At 39.3% G+C, this 24968-nt stretch overlaps 1 long non-coding RNA gene across 1 annotated transcript in view; it reads left to right on the plus strand.

The window, feature by feature from the left end:
• Positions 1 to 24968, plus strand: part of LOC112407391 (uncharacterized) — a 442104-nt gene that overhangs the window by 147855 nt on the left and 269281 nt on the right. The window contains exon 6 of the long non-coding RNA XR_003004736.1: positions 18429 to 18535. This is a non-coding gene — a long non-coding RNA (uncharacterized LOC112407391). The remainder of the gene's footprint in view (positions 1 to 18428; positions 18536 to 24968) is intronic.

Below are 24968 nucleotides of genomic sequence, written 5' to 3' on the forward strand. Positions count from 1 at the left end.
ATATCAACTGAGAGGGTGTTTTTGGACAAGGTTAACATTTAATTAGGTGAACTTTCAGTAAAACGGATTGCTCTCCGCAATGTAGGTGGGCCTCATCCAATCAGTTGAAGGGACAGGAAGAAAAGACTGGCCTCCCCAAGAAAGAGGGAGCTCTCGAGCAGCTGCCTTCAGACTAGAACTCCACCATCAGCTCTCCTGTGTCTCGAGCCTCCTGGGCCACACTGCAGGTTTGGACTTGCCAGCCTCCATATTTGTGTGAGCCAATTCCATATACCAAATCTCTTTCTATATGTAGACATATGTCCCATTGGTTCTGTTTCTCTGGAGAACCCCAACTCATACAGGCATACAAAATTCAAGTCCTTATTTTTAATTTTTTTTTAATTTTTAAAAAATTTTATTTATTTTAATAAATTTATTTACTTTATTTATTTTTGGTTGCATTGAGTCATTTTTGCTGCACACAGGCTTTCTCTAGTTGCGGTGAGTGGGGGCAAGTGCAAGCTCAGTAGTTGTGGCACATGGGCTTAGTTGCTCCGCGGCATGTGGGATCTTCCAGGACCAGGGCTCGAACCAGTCCTGCATTGGCAGGCGGATTCTTAACCACTGCACCACCAGGGAAGCCCCCTTATTTTTTATTATTAGATTTAAAGGCATGCATTTTCTTAGTTAAATTGTTACAAATAATTTTAAACGCTTACTCTTCATTTCTGTACTTATCTCACTGTGGATCAGCACAGGTAATGGCCTGGTACTCTTCTGCAGACCGTTCTCTAGGGAAACTGCTCTAGGAGGTCAGATAGGTAGAACAATCCCCATGTGTTGTTCTGCCAAAAAAGCTGAGATTGAGCCGTGCTCTGTAGGTCCTGCAGGAAAGTGAGCAGGCACTGGGAGTGCGGTACCATTGTCACTACAGGTTCAGGCCCAGGAATGGTATGTGTGCATGCACATGTGTGGGATTTGGGAGTGACTGAAATAAGGTGAGTCAGGTAAAGCAGTGAGCTTTCTCTGAGTGGAAAGAGAGAAGTTTGAGCTTAGCCCTGTAGGCAATGAGGGATCACTAGGTTTTTGAGTAAGGTTCTTACTGACTTGATGAAAAATTGTTGTTTTAGGAATGTTAATCTGGGGCAGTGGAATGGGATGGTTGCTGTGTCGTTGGAGTGGAGTATTCTTGGGCAGTGGGTGGGTGGGTAATGAGAGACGGCATCAGACATACAGAGGGAGGCCATATTATGAAGTCATGGACATTAAAAAGTAGGGGTTATCTCGACCCATTAAGATCAATGAAGAGGACTTTGCATTAATCCAGGCCTAATGAACTGATGAGGGCCTGGATTGGGCTAGCAACTAGGGCTCTATGCATGTTGCTTAGCTCAGGACTGGCTTAATAAATGACTAGATGGCTCTGAATAGTGATAAATGAACACTTCTTCAGACCTGGGAGATAGCTGAGTATCTGCTCTCAAATGGGATTGCGTATGAGTAATAATGCACACCTATATACATATACTATATACATAGTAGTATATGGGGCTGATAATCTTCTCTTTTAGTATTGGGAAGGGCCCTCTGGACCATCCTCTTCTGGGGCTTAGATCTATCATGCAGATGCCATTTGATAACTAGACTTTGTCCCTTTGATTAACAGAATGTCTCCTAAATTAGTTAGAATGTATAGGCCTTAAAGTATGAGCAAGGTAACGTAATTTAGTTATGATCCAGAAAAATGGATTTATGTGCAAACGTTTGAAATGTAAGATTATGATTGACTTGTAACAATATAATTTACAAAACTTGTTCTGTTACTTATACTTGGGAAACCAGCCCCTTACTCTTCATAGGAACCATTGAAAAAAGTTCTCCAGACCTCTCTTGTCCAGGTGGCTGGGAGTGACCTGACATACACTGCAGCCTATGTGGTACTCCTTACACTAGAGCTCCTGGCAGAATTTCTCAGACAAGGCTGGCACGGTGCCTCTAACCTGGAGTGCTGGGAACTGTTATTCTCTGCTCTCTCCTGGGAAGGGAACAGTCCATCCTCTTTCTCCTCTTCTGAGTCTAAGGGTAGCTAGGCTGATTAAAGCCAGCTTTATCTGTGCACACCTAGTGAGTTTATATTCTTAGCAAAATAGCCAATTTGTTGAGAATAGTGATCCTCAAAGCATGGTCTCCAGACCAGCAGCAGCAGCAGGATCATCTGGGAACTTGTCAGAAATGCAAATTTCTGGACCCCAATCCAGACCAACTGAATCAGAAGCTCTGGGGGTTGGGCCCAGCAATCTGGTTTTGTTTTTTGTTTTTTTTTGCGGTACGCAGGCCTCTCACTGTTGTGGCCTCTCCCGTTGCAGAGCACAGGCTCCGGACGCGTAGTCTCAGCGGCCATGGCTCACGGGCCCAGCCGCTCCGCGGCATGTGGGAATCTTCGCGGACCGGGGCACGAACCCGTGTTCCCTGCATCGGCAGGCGGACTCTCAACCACTGCACCACCAGGGAAGCCCAGCAATCTGGTTTTAAAAAGCTTTCCTGGTGATTTTCATGCATGCTAAAGTTTGAGAGGGAAAACCTCATTCTGAGTTCCATGTTTGAACCAGGGATTTAGTCTTAAACCAGATCAATGGATCTCTGCATCCATTGTGTCAAGAAACATAACAATACAATCATCACCAGGGAGTCAGTTACAAGCAACGTCAACAAGACTGTGAATGGATAATTGGGTATAATAAAGAAAGAATCAGCTCCCTGGGAATGCCTGCTCACATCCGTTTGGGGATATTTCCAACACAGAACTTGCATGCCATACGGGAATATTCTGCACGTTGAAAAAAGGATGCGCGTTTGATAAGCAATGATGCGTATACTTATCAACAAACACAGTCTGTGGCTCCCAAAGCTCCAGGCAGCCAGCTGAAGCTGGTCAGGCCAGCCTGGCTACGGAAACCAAGCAGTGTCCCCTGTATGGCAGGAAGCCTCAGGACTCCTGTTTGTTTTGGTTTGCAGGTGCCACTCCCCCTTCCTCCTTCCTGTGTCATAGTTGCTTTGAGAACAAGCTCTTTAAAATGAGATAGTAGCCAATTCCAAATGCAGAGAGAAAAAGAAAATCTTATCTGTTTCTCCAAAAAAAATGTAATTGAGGCAGATTTTTCCTAGGATCTAAGTTATTCTTTGGCTGCAGATGTACCTTTGGAAGGGGTACAGCAGGGTCTCCCCACACAAGAAGTAAACCAGCTGGGTGTACTTCATACAACAGATGGATTTTGACCGAATTTGAAAATCATACTTTTGTAAATCAAATTACATTTTAGGGGCTTCCCTGGTGGCGCAGTGGTTGAGAATCTGCCCGCCAATGCAGGGGACACGGGTTCGAGCCCTGGTCTGGGAAGATCCCACATGCTGCGGAGCAACTAGGCCCGTGAGCCACAACTACTGAGCCTGCGCGTCTGGAGCCTGTGCCCCACAACAAGAGAGGCCGCGATAGTGAGAGGCCCACGCACCACTATGAAGAGTGGCCTCCGATCGCCGCAACTGGAGAAAAGCCCTCGCACAGAAACGAAGACCCAACACAGCCAAAAATAAATAGATAAACAAATGTGGGGTTTAAAAAAAAAAAAAAAAAGAAATTACATTTTAAATTCAGCAGAGAAATTGCCATTTAAAAGGAATTTCCCAGCAGATCTTTTGCCAAGAGTATAATTATTTCATTATTTATTTCTTACTACAAAAATTTCCATATGCAATAAAACCTCAGTGAAGCAGAATTTTCAAGGAATTGGGGGATTCTTGTTATTTACTTCTTCTTTGTTTTTGATTGACAGAGGCTTAACTGAAAGAAAAAGATCCTGTTTCCAACTTTTGTTGAAAATCTTTCTAAAATGTTTAAAATTGATTTTTTAAAATTAGTGGGTAGTGGATATATAATCAAGCTTTCTTGGTGATTAAAGATTTTTGCAGCACATTTCTGTCAGCTGGATAGTGATAGAATATTAGGTTGAATTTGCATTGGCTGTAAAATGATACACTGAAAACGGGTTACTAGAATATTAGAATAAAACTTCCAGTTTTACTTATTTTCAGTTGATATTTTACCTAAGTATTCAGCAGAGAAGGATGTTGGTTTACTTAGAAACTTTTGTTGGTTGTTGGGTCTTGGTTGAAGTTTAACAGATTTACCTAATGAGTGTACATGTATGTTTAGAAAAACTAATAAATAGGAACTGAACTGAGTTAACCCAAAGTTAGATGTTGAAGCCCAGTGGTAGTCTTTGTTTTAACATTTTGTTGTTATTAACATTAAGAAGTAGCTCTCAAGCAGGCCGTGTTCAAATCTGTGACTTGGGCAGCCTTCTGTAGATGGAGAGGATGGGAGGGGAAGCCAAGTTTAGCACCTTGATTGCTCACCTACACAGGGATTAATTTAACTTCAGTAAAACTTATTGTACATTTACTATGACTATTAATCCCTAACTCTTGGTGCCCCTGGAGGTACAAAGATAAACAAGAGATGGCCCCAACCTCACAGAGCTCACAGTTTAGGGTGGGAAAACTCTGGTATACGAAGGTGGGGTGGAGTCACGGGGTGATCCAACCAAGGGATGTAGAGTTCGGGAATCCTCAAACCCGTTTAGGTGGTGGATGCCACTGAGGAACACATGGAATGCTGATCCCTTTTATGTCACTACAGAAACTAGAATTGATCTTAAGAGCCGAAAACATAACTACTTAAATCTGTATATGTACTGTAAAATCACAACTGTGAACTCCCAGGCCCACAGAATAACCGCGAGCTGTTGAGCTAAGCAGGACGGACGGTTCCCTAATTTTTTTTGTAAATGTTAACATGCACCTCGTTAATCCATGTTGTCATTTGCTAGCACTTGTAGCCAGACAAACAGTAACGGGTACCCAAATTTGAAGGAAATGGAGACTTGAGAAAATTCTATCCACTAATTTAGTTTAAAACTCTGATTTGAGAAATGATGATCCCTCATTTCGGTAGCAGCTCAGAGAACCCCAGGGCTCTGTTGGAAGGGTATGCGAGCATCTGAGGTGCTGAGAGAATGGGCATTGTGTCCAAAAAGATTTATCGCCTTTCCAGCCCCAGCCAGGCAGTCCCTCTAGAAAGTACCCGCTCTGTTCCTGGCGGCGGGGCGGGGTAGAAATTTCTAAATGGTAGGTATGCTCCTGGCTCAGCTTTATATCTTTCCTTGGCACTAATATTCCTTCAGAAAGTAGCTGCTCAATAAGAAAAGTGTTGAAGAGTGCCACAAGCTGGAATTTGGAAAGAATTTCCCTATACAAACAATGTTATAATGATTATTAGGTTTAAATGAAATGGTGTTAAATTCATAATAAAAAGATGCAAATGGGTTGAATAGATTTTGTCTGCTGGTCTTGGAATTTATCCTCCTATTTATGACATTATTTATATGGAGTGGTGATCTCTTACTTTTTTAGCTTCAATTAGCAAATATTTATCTCAAGACTGTCACGTGCCAAGCAGCTTCTGGACATGCTGGGTCTGTTTCCTCTTGTATTAAATGGGGACAAAAAGACTTCTTCACCTCATAGGATTGTTATGAAGAGTAAATGAATTATAATATGTAAAGCTGCTCTGAAGAGTATCTGACTTATAGAAAGTGCTTAATAAATATTAGCTGGCCATTCTCAGTATTATTGTATAGCAGTGTAATAACCACTGTCCCTCCCCACAGGGAAATTCAAACAAACAACTTTCTAGCTGGGGCCTGCCTGTATTATTAGTTTCTTGGTGTTCTGCTCTTTAAGGGACCAGCTGTTCTCTTGCAGGTGGGGCTGGACTGCCCTGTGAGCAGTTGGTATTTGTCTGTGTGGTTTGACTGGTAAGCAGAGCCCTTTTCACTTTTCCCCTGGGGCTGAAGGACGGCAGAGCAGGGAAGTGGTGGGGAGCTGCTGGCGGCTTCTGGAAACTCTAACCAGTGGCCTCGCCTCATGGGAATTGCAGCTCTACCCCCCTGCGTGTTTACTTGCCTTCTGGGGAAGGACCGAGTCTGTGGATATGAGGACTGCTGGCTTGCACACCTACTCTTGGAGGCTCTCAGCTTTGTGGACAAGTGGGTCTCCCACTGCCTGTGGAAATCCTATGAAGACCAAGTTTGCTGGTTTTATATAAAGACTTTCTGTCCTGATCTGGAGGAAGCAGGCAAGAAGAAAAATCGGACTTTTTCACTTTTCAAAATATGTCAAAGTCTTAGAGTTAGCTTCTTCAATTATAAAGTTCCAGAATTGTTTTGGACATCCTAAAGCAAAAACACCAGCTTCTGAAGCTGTCAAAGATTTGGGATGAAATTTTTACATGCTTCCTGCTGCTAAGCCTTGCGTAGCTCAAGTTAGTCCCAAGAGGATTGAAGAGTGCAAGAACTACACTTGCATGCTGTTGAAAATCTTGGTAAAATGAAGCTTATTACCTCCTGAGTAACACCAAGGTATACAACTCTGTCAAGTTTAAGACGAACGGTGACAAGGGTAAATAGGAACTGTTCCTGGCAGAACCGAGTGGAGGACTGTCCTCCACAACTGATACTCATTTCACCATTTAGAGGCTACTTTTATCTTTTCTGACTAGTCCCTCATACTTAGCCCCTCTGCTTTCAGGGGTCTTCTGTTAATTTTGGTTGGGGTTTCCCTAAATGCCCATTCTTATCTCATGGTAGAATAATTTCCATCCATTCAACCAACAACTTCTATATGTTTTCATTCTTCACTGGTTTCCATGTTACCCATAAGGACCTGGCCTTTATGGGAAACAAAACAGAATAGAACAAAAACTAGGTATAAAGCCATTTAACCAAAAGTATATAGATTCAGTTTTCAATCTTGGTAGTATTTGCAGAATTTTATTATGTTAATTAAAAGTTTTCAGCTTCAAACTTGGACCGGGCTTTACTAACAGAAGACATATTTGTTTTGTCCTCTGCTCTCAAAGTTCCTTGGAAAGTAACCATCTGGGGGAAAGCTTATGAAAGTATCTCTATATCAGTATTTACTATGGGGAATACTGGACGCTTTGAAGAAATACTCGGTCTTACTTTGGTATCATCTTTGGACACTGAGCTTAGTTTTAACTGGTTCTACAGTTAAAGGTGGGACATGAAACCGGTTTTCATCAGCACAGAGAAGCTGTTAGTAACTCAAGGACTGAATACCGCCTGTATCTTTTGAATGTTGGTGGATGGAGGAAGTGGCCTCAAAAACATGCAGGTAGACTTCAGATAAATCCTCTTTTTATTATTAGATCTTTCAAATTGATCATTGATATAGTGATCCTTCAGATTTAATATAGGACTGATGCTTGGATTTGCAAACAGGGAGTACAGAAAAAAAAACAAGGGGTATCTAACTGCTGAGATGATGTCTTCTGTGTTGTTTCAGTGTCAAACATTTCAAAAGACTGTAACTCTACACTAGAATCTTGATACCGCTATGGTAGCAGAGTATTCTTAGAGCTCAGGAGCAAGGTTCTCAGGAGGAAGAGAAGCAGAAGCATGAGGCACATGCCAGTGGAATCTCACGTCTGTAGCTAGACCCTAACCCTAACCCTAATCACAACTGTGAACTCCCAGGCCCACAGAATAACCGCGAGCTGTTGAGCTAAGCAGGACGGACGGTTCCCTAATTTTTTTTGTAAATGTTAACATGCACCTCGTTAATCCATGTTGTCATTTGCTAGCACTTGTAGCCAGACAAACAGTAACGGGTACCCAAATTTGAAGGAAATGGAGACTTGAGAAAATTCTATCCACTAATTTAGTTTAAAACTCTGATTTGAGAAATGATGATCCCTCATTTCGGTAGCAGCTCAGAGAACCCCAGGGCTCTGTTGGAAGAGAAATCAGCCAGCTGTGATGGTAAAAGTGACTTTGGGGCTTATTTCGAAAGTACTTAAACATTGTGACTCACTGAACAAAGCTGATTAAGGAAGAAGTACAACTACCTGTAACCAAGATTGATGACCTTGATTGAATGAAGAAAAATTTACCTGCCTTGAGATGGAAAGATTGAGAGAGTGAGAAGTAGTATTGTGTGATGGATTCACCATATACTTGGGATCTACCCCATTCTAGTTCTAGCTGTGTGACACTGGGCAAGTTGCTTAACCTCTCTGGCCTCATTTTTCTCACTGTACAGTAAGGATATATACATGAGGTTAGTATAAAATAAAATGATGAACAGGTAAAGGGCTCAGCCCAGTGGCTGGGGCATTAAAAGAAAAAAAAAACTGAATAATTGTAAGTAGTATCCTTTATAGTTTTACTGGTATTTCAAGAATAAGAACTAACATGACAAAGCAATTTTAAAATTAGGGAAGGAAAATATGTACATTTACTTTTTTAGGAGGTAAAGTTGAGATGACTATCAACATCATCCATGGAATTCACTCAGAATTTTGATTCGTACTTTTAAGGAAAATACCGATATTAATTTTACTTTCTCTAAAGATAGTTTCATACACCAAAGTCATTTTATTTTGAAGAGTCTGAGGAAATGAGAAAATTAGAAAGGAAATAGCATATGAGTGTGACTATATTATAAAACAAGTAGCAACGATGAACGTGAGAACACATTTACCTCCTTAGCTTCTCTGGATCAATGAAGAAGATTTTGTAAGTACAAAGTGGAAAATTCAATATTCTTACTATTTAATTCTTTGGTATAAATAAAGATATTGTTATAATTAAGCCATACTTTTTTAATGATACTACACTCTTTTAATTTTAAAGCTAGATGGCTAATTATGCTATATTTAAAATTTTTTAACTTTAGCATTTGCAAAGTGCTTTTAAAGTTTTTCGAAGCACTTTTCTGCTCTTTTAATAATTCAATCCCCAGAGTAATCTTCTAAGGTAGTCAGAGCAAGTATGGTACTATTTTTTACATTCTGCAAATGAGAAGAAAAGCAAAGGAGGTTGAATGACACAGCTAGTCGGGGATGGGGTTGGCACTCAGTAATGTTATGCTTAGAACTTAAATTTGTTTAGAATGTGTAGTTTGAAATCAATTAGATTGATCTAACAAACAGTCCTTGACAGGAGGAAGAATATTTTTTTTAATCTCCATTTCACTCTTTAATCTCAACGATGAGTCCTCACAATGTGTCTTCCCACTTAATCGTACCACCTTCTTGTCAGAGTTCTCTATAAATTATATTCCATTTTTTTTTTGGAAAATGATGTCTTAATCTACAGTATGATTATGTGGCACCTGTGTACTCTTTCAAATGAATAATTGTCACTGTTAAATTGACTCCAGACCCTCAGATTGTCAAATTTAGTGAATAGTTGGGTAAATATTATAAACTGCAATCTCATATTTGGGTGAAAACTGAAAACTTCAGTCATCCAGATATCTGTAAACACTAGATGATTGAAACATAGTTCTTTTAATTTTTCATATAGACGCATTGTCTCATGTATTGTAGATACGACCTGAGTGAGGAAAGTTTAGGAAATGTTTCTGAGTGCCCCATCAAGTGCTTGTTGGTTTGGGGTGTTTTCACATGCTTTTTTTTTTTTTTTTTTGCGGTACGTGGGCCTCTCCCATTGCGGAGCACAGGCTCCGGACGCGCAGGCCTAGCGGCCATGGCTCACGGGCCCAGCCGCTCCGCGGCATGTGGGATCTTCCTGGACTGGGGCACGAACCCGTGTCCCCTGCATCGGCAGGCGGACTCTCAACCACTGCACCACCAGAGAAGCCCCACATGCTTTCTTTTAAGGAAACTTTCTTTCACTCTCCTGAGTCTGGCCATACTTGGGACCTGCTGGACGACAGATACTCATCTATTAGTTCCTAGCGGGACCCCAGCTGGTGTGACTTTCACACATTCTTAGAGAGGATCCATCTACAGCATATGCTGAAAATGACAGTGGGAGAAAAGAAGCAACATCAAGCCAGCTGCCTTTTTGCCCAAGGCAGACTGAAGAGAAACCCTTCGAAAAATAATCCTGTACGTTTGAGATGTCATTCATAAACAAAGGGAAACTGCTTCCTATCTTTACCCTACTTTGAAATTCACTCCTCCCCTCTTGACCCCAGCTTCTCTGAATCAGTTGAGTCACTTAAGTGATGGGAAGTAAATGCTGTAGAAGCTGGAACTCATGTTTAAAAGAGTTTTGAGAAACCTTACTTAGGGCTTCCCTGAATCAAGGTAAATAAGGAAACAGTCACCTCTTCAGCCCTTGGGAACTTCTCATGTTTTGCTTAGTAAACACCTGTAAATTTTATGGCCTGTAGTGCTTTCTTTGAGTTTGGCCCCCTTGCATTGTGTTAGTTCTGCTTTTATCTTTTTTTGTGCACAAGCCTTGTTTCCCAATTAAATTGAGAAATAGGACACATTTTATAGTTGTGTATCTCTTTAAGTTCTTACATATTTACCCTGGAAATCTACACAGAGGAGATACTCAACACAATGGTTACTGCTAATAATAATTACAGATTTCCTCTTGGAGATTCTGATACTCTCCATCCCCCACATGGGAATGGAGAGTGTATCGCTTTCCTGGAGAGGCATTTGTGACCTTAGTAAGTTGACAATTGGTGTGTATAAGCATGGCTGAGTTGGAAAAAAGACTCAAATTCTTTAGAGAAATCAGTTTAAATTAAATATCAAAGAGTCATAGCATTCCCCCTTCTTAAGAGATCTAGTTAGATTAAGCAAAAATGTAACAGTCTGTATGGTCAGGCCACCCTAGATGTCTGTTCTCTTGCTCTCTGTACATCCCTCGCTGGACCAGCGCCTGCTTCACCTACCCTCTACTCACATGACTGACCTTCCTATATACTTGCCCCCAACCCAGCTGGTGATTGTTCTAACATTTAGATAGAACATCTCCACCTGATAGCTTTTCAAAGGGGCGGTGAGGGGCCTGCCCCCTGCTAGTTTCCCTGGTAACCCATGAGCCAACCTGACGTCAGTTCCCCCTATAAATGGTAACCTCCCCCCTCCCTCTCGGAGTGAAGACTGCAGTCACATCCTGTCCATCGTCAGCGGCGCATGGTGGGGTGTTGCTCGGGGACCTTGCTTCAGACGTGTAAGCTCGCCCACCCACTAAAAACCATTGATGTCTCTGTCGCTGACTCTGGGCTCTAACTTTGGTCTTGAAGCTGGGCCAGTACAGGGTGCAGCCCAACACAGCCCAAACTAAGTTCAGTCAGTGTGAAGTTTTTTTCCTTCCTTGTAGTTAGTTCACCACATTTTAGACAAGGAATTAGATTCAAAGACTTTGTTGGGAGACAAGATAAATTGTATAAGTGCAATTGTTTTTTCATTTGGAAAAGACAGAGAGAAAGATCTGTTTACTCAAAGGACCAAGAGAGTCACACAAACTTCACTGAGCCTAAGTAAGTAGTATCTTAATTACTTCTCAAAACAAGCCACACTTGAGCTGATAATCACACACAGGAAGGTGTTTTAGCTCACCACCATAATTACAATAACCTCAACAGCGGAACACCTCTCCTTCTCTACCTCCCTCCCCTTGTGCCCACTTCAAACTTTAAATTTACCTTCATTTTATTGGGAGGAGCATCTTGTGTCAGTAAATAGTACTTTGGAAGCTGGTCATTCTGGGAAACAGCAAACAAGAAGGTCCTAATGGAAATGGAGACTTCCTTCATGGGTTAACTATGGAAACAGGCATTTCTTTTTCCTTCCTGTGGTGGAGACAGATTTTTCTTCACTGTGTCTTTGTGTGTGTGTGTGTGTGTGTGTGTGTGTGTGTGTGTGTGTGTGAAGTCATCAAAATAATAGCACATACCATTCCAGGGATTTTAAAATAATACATGGCTGCGAAGTAGAAAATGGAGGTAATTACTATATTTGTGTAGTTTGGGTCAACTTCCCTTTGAACTATACAAATAATATGTCTATTTTTCAGATAATTGCCTAATTTTTGCCAAGGCAGTTTGTTTACATGGCACAAATAACCTGAGTAAACCTAAAGGATGCCTTGAGTGGGGCTATCCTTCTCTATGTTGTGTTCATAATGGCATTTAAGGTTGGCTTTAGAATTTTAAGATATATTTACATAGTGTGTATCTCTCAAAACTACTTCACTCTGTATATAAATAGGGTTTGCTTTGAAAGACATTGGACTGGGACTTCTCTGGTGGTGCAGTGGTTAAGAATCTGCCTGCCAATGCAGGGGACATGGGTTTGAGCCCTGTTCTGGGAAGATCCCACATGCCGTGGAGCAACTAAGCCCTTGTGCCACAACTACTGAGCCTGCGCTCTAGATCTTGTGAGCCACAACTACTGAAGCCCACGCGCCTAGAGCCCGTGCTCTGCAACAAGAGAAGCCAGCACAATGAGAAGCCCGTGCACAGCAACAAAGAGTAGCCCCCACTTGCCGCAACTACAGAAAGCCCGTGCACAGCAACAAAGACCCAATGCAGCCAAAAATTAAAAAAATAAATTTATGAAAAATAAATAAATGAAGGACATTGGACTTTCTGCCTGCTCAAAATACCTCTGCTAGACCTCATATCACCTTGGTTGGAATTTCCTTTCATTAGCAGCCAGTCTGATCCCCAGAGACTAATTTGCTGAGTAAACTTCTGTGTCATTTAAACTTAGACTCAATTTCCTCATTTGTAAATTAAGGGGTTGAAGAGCTCTACTTTCTCTGGTCTGTTTTTCCCTGTTTCCTTCCTTCTCTCTCCAAATCACTTAGTTTTGTGTTTAGTGTTTTTCTGTATTCAATTTGCAAAGTGTTATAGATAATTTTAATTATACTGCAATCAAAATGTCAACTTCTAGTCTTAGGAAAACAGATTCTAATTGACTAGGATTGCTCTTAAGCACTTTCTTATCAGGGAAGTGTTCCCTCTGCAAATCCCTGATAACCATTCTCTGCAAGGACTCAAAGAAGTTCTTAACCTCCACTCGAACTTCCTTTCTTGTTTCAGACCTTTACATCATCTTCATTACCTTCTATGCTTCCACTAGTGAGCTAATGGCTACAAGTAGTTGATATAGAGATAGCTTCAGTTTTATCAGGTCTTCCTTTTTTTTGGAACATCAGGCAGTGAAAGCACAATAATTTTCTCTACTGTCTCATAACATCTTGAACTGACAGGCACACACCTCTGTTGGGAGACAGATACTTAATTTTAGTAAGGCCAAGCCTGCTTCCTGTGTCCACCACTATAGGCCTTTTAGTCTTAATCTCAGAAACTCTCAGCTAGCTCTGTCTCCCTCAGTTTGTGTCTAGCAATAACAGTTGTGCAGTGAAGGAAACACACACCTAAACACACACACGCATACACAATGCAGAGTTTCATACGTGCAGTTTCTCCTAATATGAGTAAAATATCACCTAATGGATACATTTGGACGAGGATGGGTTGAAGAAGAGATTGTCAATTTTTTTTTAAATTGAGATATAATTGATACACAACATTGTATTAGTTCCAGGTGTACAACATAATGATTTGATATTTGTATAATACATATCATGAAGTGATCTTCATAGTAAGTCTAGTTAACATCCATCACCATACATATGTACAGAACTTTTTTTCTTGTGATGGAAGCTTTTAAGATTTATTCTCTTAGCAACTTTAAATATGCATTATAGCATTATTAACTGTAGTCACCATGCTGTACATTACACCCCCATGACCTTTAAAATTTAATTAATTAAATTTTTGTAGATAGGTCTTTATTTTTATTTTATGTTATTATTTTAAATTATTCAACTTATTTAAACTAAAACCAAACAAACCAATTCACCCATTTTTTTCCAGCACCTACCCCCAGCCTCTTGCAACCACCAATCTGTTCTCCGTATCTATGAGCTTGGTTTTTATTTTATTTTTTAGATTTCACACATAAGGGAGATCATGTGGTATTTGTCTTTCTCTGTCTGACTTATTTCACTTAACATAATGCCCTCGAGGTCCATTCCTGTTGCTGAAAATTGCAAGATTTCATTCTTTTTTATGGCCAAATAATATTCCATTTTATATATATGCCACATCTTCTTTATCCATTCATACATTAAGGAATATGTAGGTTATTTCCATATCTTGGCTATTGTAAACAATGCTGCAAAGAACATGGCAGGGTGTGGGGGGCAATATATCTTTTTGAATTAGTGTTTTTCATTTTCTTCAGATAAGTACCCAGAAGTGGAGTTGCTGGATCATATGGTATTTCTATTTAAAAAATTTTGAGGAACCTCTATACTGTTTTCTGTAGTGGTTGCACCAGTTTACATTCCCACCACTAATGCACATGGGTTCTCTTTTCTCCACATCCTTATCAACTCTTGGTTATTTCTTGTCTTTTTGATAATAGCCAAATAGTGAGGTAATATCTCATTAAGATTTTGATTTACATTTCCCTGGTGATTAGTAATGTTGATGATCTTTTCATGTGACTATTGCCCATCTGTATGTCTTCACTGGAAAAAATGACTATTCAGATCCTCTGCCCATTTTTTAATCTGATTATTTCTTTGCTATTAACTTGTATGAGTATTTTTTTAAAAATTAGTTTATTTTGAATATTTTAATTTTATTTTTTATACAGCAAGTTCTTATTAGTTATCTATTTTATACATATTAGTGTGTATGAGTTCTTTATATATTTTGGATATTAATCCCCTTACCAGAGATATGATCTGGAAATACTTTCCCCCATTCAGTAGGTTGCCTTTTCATTTTGTTGATGGTTTCTTTTAGTGTGCAGAAGATTTTTAGTTTGATGTAGTCCAACTTGTTTATTTTTGATTTTGTTACCTTTGCTTTTGGTGTCAAATCCAAAAAACCATTGCCAAGACTGATGTCAAGGAGCTCACCATCTAAGTTTTCTTCTAAGAGTTTTATGGTTTCAGGTCTTACATACAAATCTTTAATCCATTTGAGTAAATTTTTGTGTATGGTGTAAGATAGTGGTCTAGTTTCATTCTTTTGCATGTAGCTGTCCAGTTTTCCCAACACCATTTATTGAAGACACTGTCCTTTCCCCATTGTATATTCTTGGCTCCTTTGTCATAAATTAATTGACCATATATACGTGGGTTTATTTCTGGGCTCTGTATTCTGTTCCACTGATCTATGTGTTTGTTTTTATGCAAGTACCATGCTGGTTTGATTACTGTAGCTTTGTAATATAGTTTGAAATCAGGGCGTGTGATGCTTCCAGCTTTGTTCCTTTCTCAAGATTACTTTGGCTATTCAGGTGGGACTGTCAGCTTTTAACTCTAGAAGCCTGAAAGTACCAACCTTATAGTTAGGTATATTTCCACATGGCACACAGACATTTATTGAGTATCAATTATGTGTTAGCCATGGGGCTGGGTTCCAGGTGGGAAGTATACAAAGCTAAGCTGTGTGCTTGTTGAATTCACTTTCTAGCAATGGAGCTCCCACCACTCCTGATATGCCTCATAATTTGTGTAACATTAAATGTTTAGTCCAGGCAAAATTGCCAAGTTTAGTTGGTTAGTTTAGTCTTGAGTAGCACCTGATTCCCACCTGAAACTGTAAATCGTCTCAGGTTTACTCAGAACTTGGCTTTCATACAGATACCTCACGTTCCAGTCTCAATGAAAGGTGAGCAAACCTTGAGGATGCTCTCAGTAGTTCAAGCATGAGCTTAGAAAAGTACACCCAGATGAGGACTGTTGATTGAGAAAGCGTCATATCACTTTCCAGATTGAAAGTGATTGCAAAGAAAAGGACATTTCCACCCACCTTCCCATCTTTCCTTCTGCCCTTCCTTTCTTCCTTCCTTCTTCTTTCCTTATAAAGGCTATAAATGTTGGTATAGTCTGTTGGAGTTTCCAGAAGAATAAGCACTCCACCCCACATTGTGCACTTTCTTTATTAATCAGAATGAGATTGAGACTTATGAAATACATCTTAGAGACAGCCCAAGAAATCTCTCAAAATTTCTCCACTTTGTGATTCACTTTTACACGTGACAATTTAGAAGCAGACAGTAATGGGCTACTCTAAAGTAAGTTACAGTCCCCAGTTTAACCGTTACTTCCAACAGAACCTCAATATTCTTTAGAGCTATCAGTTGATCGCTTGTGCAAACTCATGCTGTCATTCCAAACGTTCCTGCCCAGTTTCTGCTGCCAGGAGCTGTTGAAGGTGTTGAAACCTTTCCTTAAGACAGTATGTGTTTTCCCTCTGATGAGGGATTTAATCTGATTTATTGGGGAAATCATTTTTTTGAGAATGATTAATATCTTAACATTAATCCTTTATTTGTCACTTTAACTTCTTAAAGATTTTTACCTTTATTGTTATTTCCCTTTTATTGTTTCAACTTAATGTTTGTTCTAATCTTAACTTAGAAACAGAAGTATAATCTCTTTTATTTATTTGAACTTTTGGGCTGAGTGGGTATAATTAAAAGGGAAGCATTTCAAGAAACATGGTCATAGACAAGAAAACAATCCTAACGAGAGTAAACGTGACCCATGTCCAAGCCATAATTTAAAACTCCTCAAATATTACTTTCTTTAGGAAACCTTCCCCAAGATATAAAGTAGGGAGTTAAAGGAACAGGTAAAAATAATCTTTCTAAAATTATCTTTGAGGGTTTTCTTATTTCACTCATGACTCTTATTTCACTCATCGTATATATATTAAGAGCAATACCTTTTTTTTTCCATCATAGGGTTTAAGCTTTTTGAAGTGAAATGTGTAAGTTTTGATCTTGAATACAGATCCCAACCCAATTTAGTTGGTCTTTTATACCCCAAGTAATCAAAAGGTCCAAGCTGTTCTTATAAGAACTTCACATCGTACGCCGATTCTGATTCCCGTAAACAAATATCAAAACAACCAAGCAGAGAAAATCCATCTTGAGGGTTGAAGCAGTAGAATGGGTTATCATATTAACTCCTGGTCCATGGCAAGTCTATTAATGTTTACAAGGAAAATGCATTTCCTTGTCCATTTATTCATTAAACAGTTAATATTTTTTGCAAGCCTCCTATGTGTAACAACAGCCATTCCAGATCAGGGACGGTCAAACTATGGCCTGCAGGCCAAATCTGGCCAGCTGCCTGTTTTTGCACAGCCCATGAGCTAAGAATCGTTCCCACATTTTGTTGTTGTTGTTGTTTGTTTGTTTTAAATAGTTTTAGGCCAAGCCGTGGTGGCATGTGGGATCTCAGTTCCCCAGCCAGGGATTGAACCCATGCCCCCTGCATTGGGAGCATGGAGTCTTAACCCCTGGACCGCCAGGGAAGTCCCTCATGTTTTTAAATAATTTTAAAAATCAAAAGAAGAATAACATTTTGTGGAACGTTAAAATTATATGAAATTCAGATTTCAGTGTTCAGAAATAAAGTTTTAATGGAACACAGACACATTCCCATTAGCTATGGTCTACAGCTGCTTTTATGCTAACAAACCAGAGCTGGGGTAGTTGCAACAAAGACTGCATGTCCTACAAAGTCTAAAACACTTACTGTCTGGTCCTTTACAGAAAAAGTTTGCCAATCCCTGTTCTAGCCACTGGGAATTCAACATGAGAAATATAAGAAAAGTTTTTGCACTTATGAAATTACATTCTAATGGGAAAACAAACAAAAAGAATAAATGAACAAGATTGTTTCAGACCTTTGAATGTATTATAACGACAATGAAACATTTGATGTGATGGATAGTGAAGGTGGTTAATTTAGATGGGGTGGCCAGAGGAGGCCCCTGTGATAGCGAGTCTGAGAGCTGAAGACAAGGAGACAGCCATGAAGCATCTGGAAACAAAGGGTCCCAGTCAGAGGGAACAGCAAGTGGTAGGTCTCAGGAACAGGAAAGCGTGGCTGGGTCACAGAGAGATGGGGAGAGTAGTAGGTGAGATCAGAGAGGGAGCTCAGGTTAGGTAGGGGCCAGCTCACAGAAGGCCTCTTAGGATGTCAGGTGTGTATTTTTCTCTATGGGCAAAGAAAATTCTCTGAAAGCTTTTATGCACAAGAATGATATGATCTGAATTACATTTTAGAAAGATCAACTTGATGATTGTATGGAAAAGAGATTCTAGTGGAAGTCAAAGTGGACACAGACCGTCAGGGGCTGTTGTAATGGACCCAGTGAGAAAGGGTGGTGGCTTGAATGATGGGTGCAGCTAGGGGGAGGGGAAGAATTGGATAGATTTAGAGCTTAGCTTGGAGGTGAGCTGTCAAGTTTTGCTGAGGTGGAAGGTGAAGGAAAGAGAAAAATTGAGGATTACACTTGGGTTTTTGGCTAAGCTGGTGCCATTTCCTAATGTAAATTGTACTAAAAACTATTAAAATATATGAACTTATGTCTCAAACAGGAGTTCCTATCTATGTAATGGGTGTTTCTCACCCATTACAAGGTATAGATGTAGTTGTGCATCTATACCATGGTGTCTTACTAATTTTTGTCTTTATTGTCTTTCCCGAATGTAGGAAATAATTGATATCATCCACAAAGGCATGTTAACCAAGAGGAAAGATGGCTTTTAACTTCAAGTCCGCGTGTGGACCTCTTTCTGCAGAGACTGAGGAAGAGCTAGGTATGACCATGAAAAACAAGCTTAATACCACTTGTGAAGTTTGCCTCACACAGGTGATCTGTTGTTGATTTGTAGTTAACAGGCAAGTAACCAGATTTCCTTGTGGCATTCTCACTATTGCTCTTAATTCCAGCAGATATTTGGGACATTGATTCGGTTGTTTTAGTTCAGCCTGTTAGAGATATCTAGTTGATGCAGCCAGCCAGCCAAGCAGCAATAACCTGTATTTCCCCAGGCTGTAGAAATACTGTGTTTGCAGAAAGAAAACGTGTTTCTCCCAGTTTTGTCAGCATGATCAAACATTAATGATGTGTATCTGCAAAAAATTGTGAGAAAATTGGGGGTATCATCTTACCAACACTATCGTTAAAGAGACGAGAGGAAGAAACTGAGAAACCTTTGCTAGATTTTCCCCCCGATCTTCTATAAAAAGAACCAGAACTTTAAACCTCCCCACAGGTGATCATTTTAGTTACACTAATGATCCATAAAGATTACATGATTTTGAACAGTTGCGGTCACTGAAATGGTTGAAAAGATAAAATGAACTGGGTGATAGGATGGTTGTGGTAATCAGCATCAGATTCTGTACAACTTGTGGTAGACTGAGTGTGTGTGCGTGAGAGAGAGAGAGAGATGGAGAGAGAGAGAGAGAGAGAGAGAGAGAGATGGGGGAGAGAGAGAGAGAGAGAGAGAGAGAGAGAGAGAGAGAGAGAGAGAGAGAGGAAGAGAGATGGAGAGAGAGAGAGATGGAGAGAGATGGAGAGAGACTTGAACTTGAGTTCAGGTTTGAGTGGCTAGCTGGGTGATGACAGCCTTTACTGAGACAGGAAACCTGCAGAGGGAAGCCACTTGGGGGATGAGGGGAATGACTTCAGTTTGGGGCCTATGTTGCATTTGGGTTTCTCATGGATATCCATTTGGAGACATCCAGGAAGTAGTTGGAGATATAGGTCTGAAGTTCATAGAAGAGATTGAGATGAAAGATTTAGGGGGACTTTAGAATCTTGGGAGTAAATAAGATAGCCCAGAGAAAATGTGCATAGTGAAAAAGGCTGATATTTACTCTCTAAGGAATAGGGATAAGAAGAGAAACTTGTAAAGGAGACTGCAAAGGAGGAATCAGAAAGGTCTATACTAAATCACTAGAGTGAAGAGCCATAGAAGCCACAGGAAGACTATTTTTAAAAAGTAATCTATGGTGTCAAATGCTGAAGAAAGGCAAGTGATAAAACAACTGAAAATGTACACTGAATTTATTCATACATAGACTTTGGTGAGAGCTATTCTGGTAGAGCAATTCATGGCAGAGAAAACTAGATTGCAGTGAATTAAGGGGGAAGTGGGAAGTGAGGGAACAAAGTGAGTACTGTCAAGTTTTTCAGGAAGTTTGACTGCGAAGAGTAGAAATGCAATAGGGCATTGGATTAAAGAGGTCTTGGAAAGAAGAAGATTTCCCCCTTTCCCACCATAAGACTTGAGCCTGTTTAAATACTGATGAGAAGGTTTAATAAACGAGAGAGATTAATTACAGATCAGCGTCCCAGAGAACACTAGGATGGATTTCATCATACTTGTCGAGGGTTTAGCTTTATATGCAATGATGGATAGTGCTATTTTTCCAGTAGTAGAAGAGAAACGGAGAGTTGAAAACAAGGGTAGATTTGATAGGTTAGATAGAAGTTGAGAAGCTCTCTTATGATGACTTCTCTTTCTCCGTGGAGTAGGGGGAAAGGTTATGGGATGGAAGTGCAAGGTAAAGTGTAGCTATCAGAGATTTGAGGGGAGGGAAGTGAGATTAAAGCAGCATGGGAAATGATCATGGCTAAGGAATCCTGGTAGGTTCCCTGACAGCCAGCTTGGAGAGCCCAGCAGAGAGTGATGATCACAGATTTACGATTGCAAATTGCCCAGTTGCTACTTCTCACCTGCACCATGCAACACTGAACCAAACCTGTGAAGTTTCATGGAAAAAGTAAACAGTTGATTGATTGTTCTCCACAGCCACTATGGAGAACAGTATGGAGGTTCCTTAAAAAACTAGAAATAGAACTACCATATGACCCAGCAATCCCACTAGTGGGCATATACCCTGAGCAAACCATAATTCAGAAAGATTCACGTACCACAATGTTCATTGCAGCACTATTTACAATAGCCAGGACGTGGAATCAACCTAAGTGTCTGTTGACAGATGAATGGATAAAGAAGATGTGGCACATATATAGAAGGGAATATAACTCAGCCATAAAAGGAAACGAAACTGAGTTATTTGTAGTGAGGTGGATGGACCTAGAGTCTGTCATACAGAGTGAAGTAAGTCAAAAAGGGAAAAATAAATACAGTATGCTAACACATATATATGGAATCTAAAAGCAAAAAGGTTCTGAAGAACCTAGGGGCAGAACAGGAATAAAGACACAGATGTAGAGAATGGACTTGAAGACAGAGGGAGGGGGAAGGGTAAGCTGGGACGAAGTGAGAGAGTGGCATGGACATATATACACTACCAAACGTAAAATAGATAGCTAGTGGGAAGCAGCCGCATAGCACAGGGAGATCAGCTCGGTGCTTTGTGACCACCTAGAGGGGTGGGATAGGGAGGGTGGGAGGGAGATACAAGAGGGAGGAGATATGGGGATATATGTGTATGTATAGCTGATTCACTTTGTTATACAGCAGAAACTAACACACCATTGTAAAACAATTATACTCCAATAAAGATGTTAAAAAAAAAAGTAAACAGTTGAGTTCACCTAGAGGTGGGGTTTTGCCAAGCAGATGCTATGGAAAGACAAGGGGGTAGAAGAATCTAGAGTACTGGTAAGAGAGAAATCAGAATGTTCAAACCATGAAATCTATGCAGGATAATTATGGAAATTAAGATTGGAGAGGGCTGTTGGGCAAGGAAAGAGTAGCAGAGGACTGAATGTCCTGATAAACTTCCAACACTCATTCTAGATTCAATATGCATTTGATAGATATTCAGTTGATAGTAGAAATATATAGATGGCTACTTCCAAGCCCAAATACCAAAGATCATGGGACTCCCACACGTATATCCCATTCCTCCATTACCAACACCTCCCTTCCAACTGGAGGGAACAGTTTATTAAATCAGAATATGTCACTCTGCCTCTGTACCTTTTGTCATAACAATATCCTATATTAATGCCTATTCCATTCCTTTTTGCCTATTCAAATCTTACCCATCTTTTAATACTTAGCTCTCCCTTTATACACAAAACTTTCAGAAGAGGGAAAGCAAGGGGAAAACAAAATTCCCTAACATTTATTGAGCACCTATTATCTTCCAGGAAATGTACCTTTCACATGCAGTTCTAATCTAATTTGGGCACTGGAGCGCTCAACTTCCTTTTGAATGTGAGTTATTTATATTGTCTTTAACATTATATGGCATTCCTCTATGTTAACTTGATTCAAGAGATTTTTGTGTCTATGTCTTACCCTTATACTGTGTACTAATTTTTTTAACTTTTTATTTTATATTGGAGTATAGCCGATTAACAATGTTGTGATAGTTTCAGGTGCACAGCAAAGAGACTCAGCCATACATATACATGTAACTATTCTCCCCTACGCTTCCCTCTCATCCAGGCTGCCACATAACATTGAGCAGTTCCCTGTGCTATATAGTAGGTCCTTGTTGGTTATCCATTTTAAATATAACAGTGTGTAGATGTCAGTTCCAAACTCCCTAACTATCCCTTCCCTCCACCCTCTCTGCCCCTGTAACCATAAGTTCCTTCTCTAAATCTGTGAGCCTGTTTCTGTTTTGTGAATAAGTTCATTTGTGTCATTTCTTTTTAGATTCCGCACATAAACATATCATACTATGTTTCTCTTTCTCTGACTTCATTCAGTGTGACAATCTCTAGGTCCATCCATGTTGCTGCAAATGGCATTATTTTATTCTTTTTAATGGCTGAGTAATATTCCATTGTATATATGTACCACATCTTCTTTATCCATTCTTCTGTTGATGGACATTTAGGTTGCTTCCATGTCTTGGCTATTGTAAATAGTGCTGCAGTGAACATTGGGGTGGATGTATCCTTTTGGACCATGTTTTTCTCTGGATATATGCCCAGGAGTGGGATTGCAGGGTCATACGGTAGTCTATAGTATTTTTTTTTGATGGCTTAATTATGTTGTATTTTCTGTAGCACCTTTCAGAATGAGTTGGACATGGCAGGTATAAATTCTTACTTGATTAAGAATCTGAAAATACAGATAATAGACTAAAAAGAATACGGAAAAAGGAAAGAAATGTGAGTGCCAACCATTATCCCTTGTAAATTCATGATATCTGCTGGGAACTGGGAAAAACTGAGAAATATTGCACTAGTGTTTGAAATATTAATATACCTTCTAAAAGTGGGTAATTTACTGCTCTTTTAGTAGACTCAGACCTGATACATTTATTATAGAATGTCTTATAGCCAATTCTACATAACTGTTTCATTTGAAAAGTAGCCAAATGTGATATATTGGGTGGAGACATAGATTTCTTTTTATTAGCTGTGTTCCAATATATTTATATGAGTTTATAATTCAGTAAAATATAACTCAGTATTTGACTTATTTTGAAAAATGAATGCTGTATAATTTGGGTAGTTGCACATTAGAATATCTGATAAGGGTTTGATATCCAAAATATATGAAGAACTCCTACAACTCAGTAACAAAACAAAAAAATCTGATTAAAAAAGAAGGCAGAGGACCTGAATAGACATTTTTCCAAGGAAACTATACAGATGACCAATAGTTACATGAAAAGATGCTCAACATTACTAATAACCAGGGAAGTATAAATCAAAACTACAGTGAGATATTACCTCACACCTGTTAGAATGGCTCTTTCCAAAGACCAAAAATAGAGTTGGTGAGAATGTGGAGAAAAGGGAAGCTGTGTGCATTGTTGGTGGAAATGTAAATTGGTGTACTCACTGTGGAAAACAGTATAGAGGTTTCCCCCAAAATTAAAAACTATATGATCCAGCATTTCCACTTCTGATTATTTATCCAAAGAAAATGAAAGCAAAATGAAAAACACTAATTTGAAAGATATATCCACCCCCATGTTCATTGAAGCATTATTTATAATAGCCAAGACATGGAGGCAACCTAAGTGTCCAATGATAGATGAATGGATAAAGACGATGTGATCTCTCTCTCTCTCTCTCTCTCTCTCTCTCTCTCTGATGGAATATGATGGAATATTACTCAACCATAAAAGAATGAAATCTTACCATTTGCAACAACATGGATGGACCTAGAGGGTAATATATTAGTGAAGTAATACCACATGATTGCACTTATATGTGGAATCTGAAAAACAAAACAAACAAATAAAACAGAAACAGACTCATAGATACAGAGAAGAACCTGATGGTTGCCAGAGCGGAGGTCGGTGGAGGGACAGGTGAAGTAGGTGAAAGGGGTTAAGAGGTACAAACTTCAGTTATAAAAATAATTCATGGGGATGTAATGTACATCATAAGGAATATCATCAATAATATTGTAATGACTTTGTATGGTGACACATGCTAACTAGACTTATTGTGGTGACCATTTCATAATGTATAAAAATATTGAATCTCTATGTTATACACCTGAAACTAATATAATAATGTATGTCAATTATAATTCAATAAAAATTTATGTATTATTTAGTAAAGGTACTATTTAAAGTTAGCTAAAATTTTAAAAGACTTGGCCCATTTAAAAAAATAGTGGTGTTTATGTCAGAGATGAAAACCAATAATTCAAATTTCAGCAACAGCAGCAGAGTAGTTTTTTCAAGTTAAGCACTGGAATTGGCTCATTAAAGAAATTTTGTAGCATCTCATCGAGAAATGGCTATGAAATTTTCTGTAATGAACCATCAAAACTTTCTTCTCTTCCTTTTCCAAATTCTCCTCCTACTTCATTTTTAGGAGGTTTATAATTTTTTTATATTCAAAAGCTAAGCTTCATTTAAAGGCTTTGCCAATATGATGTTCATTTCATAGACAAATTAATTCAAGCACAGACAAGTTATACATGTCTGAGTTTCTGCAGAAAGTTTTTGCCGGAACTAGCAATGGAACTGGAGTTTCCTATTTGCAAATGAGGTAACTATTTTAGAACGTTATGTGCTGTATATTTACTGGGCAAAGGCTGTCAAACTTGTTATACAAAGACAAATGGATCAGTTTTTCTTCCCTTTTTGCAGCATTACCATCACCTTCTGCCTGGAGATTGTCATTTTCTTCATTAACCTCAATTATATTTACTAAAAGGAATGTTCATTTTAGTGAAAATTTACAAAGTATTTCAGTATTTTAAATGCTTAGCAGTTTCTTGCCATGGGAAAAGGAGAAGCTTTTTCAATTATAAATTTACAGTGACAGATAAATCATTGAGATGA

Source organism: Neophocaena asiaeorientalis, unplaced genomic scaffold (genome assembly GCF_003031525.2).
Source record: "Neophocaena asiaeorientalis asiaeorientalis breed wild unplaced genomic scaffold, Neophocaena_asiaeorientalis_V1.1 scaffold125, whole genome shotgun sequence".
Classification (NCBI taxonomy): Eukaryota; Metazoa; Chordata; class Mammalia; order Artiodactyla; family Phocoenidae; genus Neophocaena; species Neophocaena asiaeorientalis.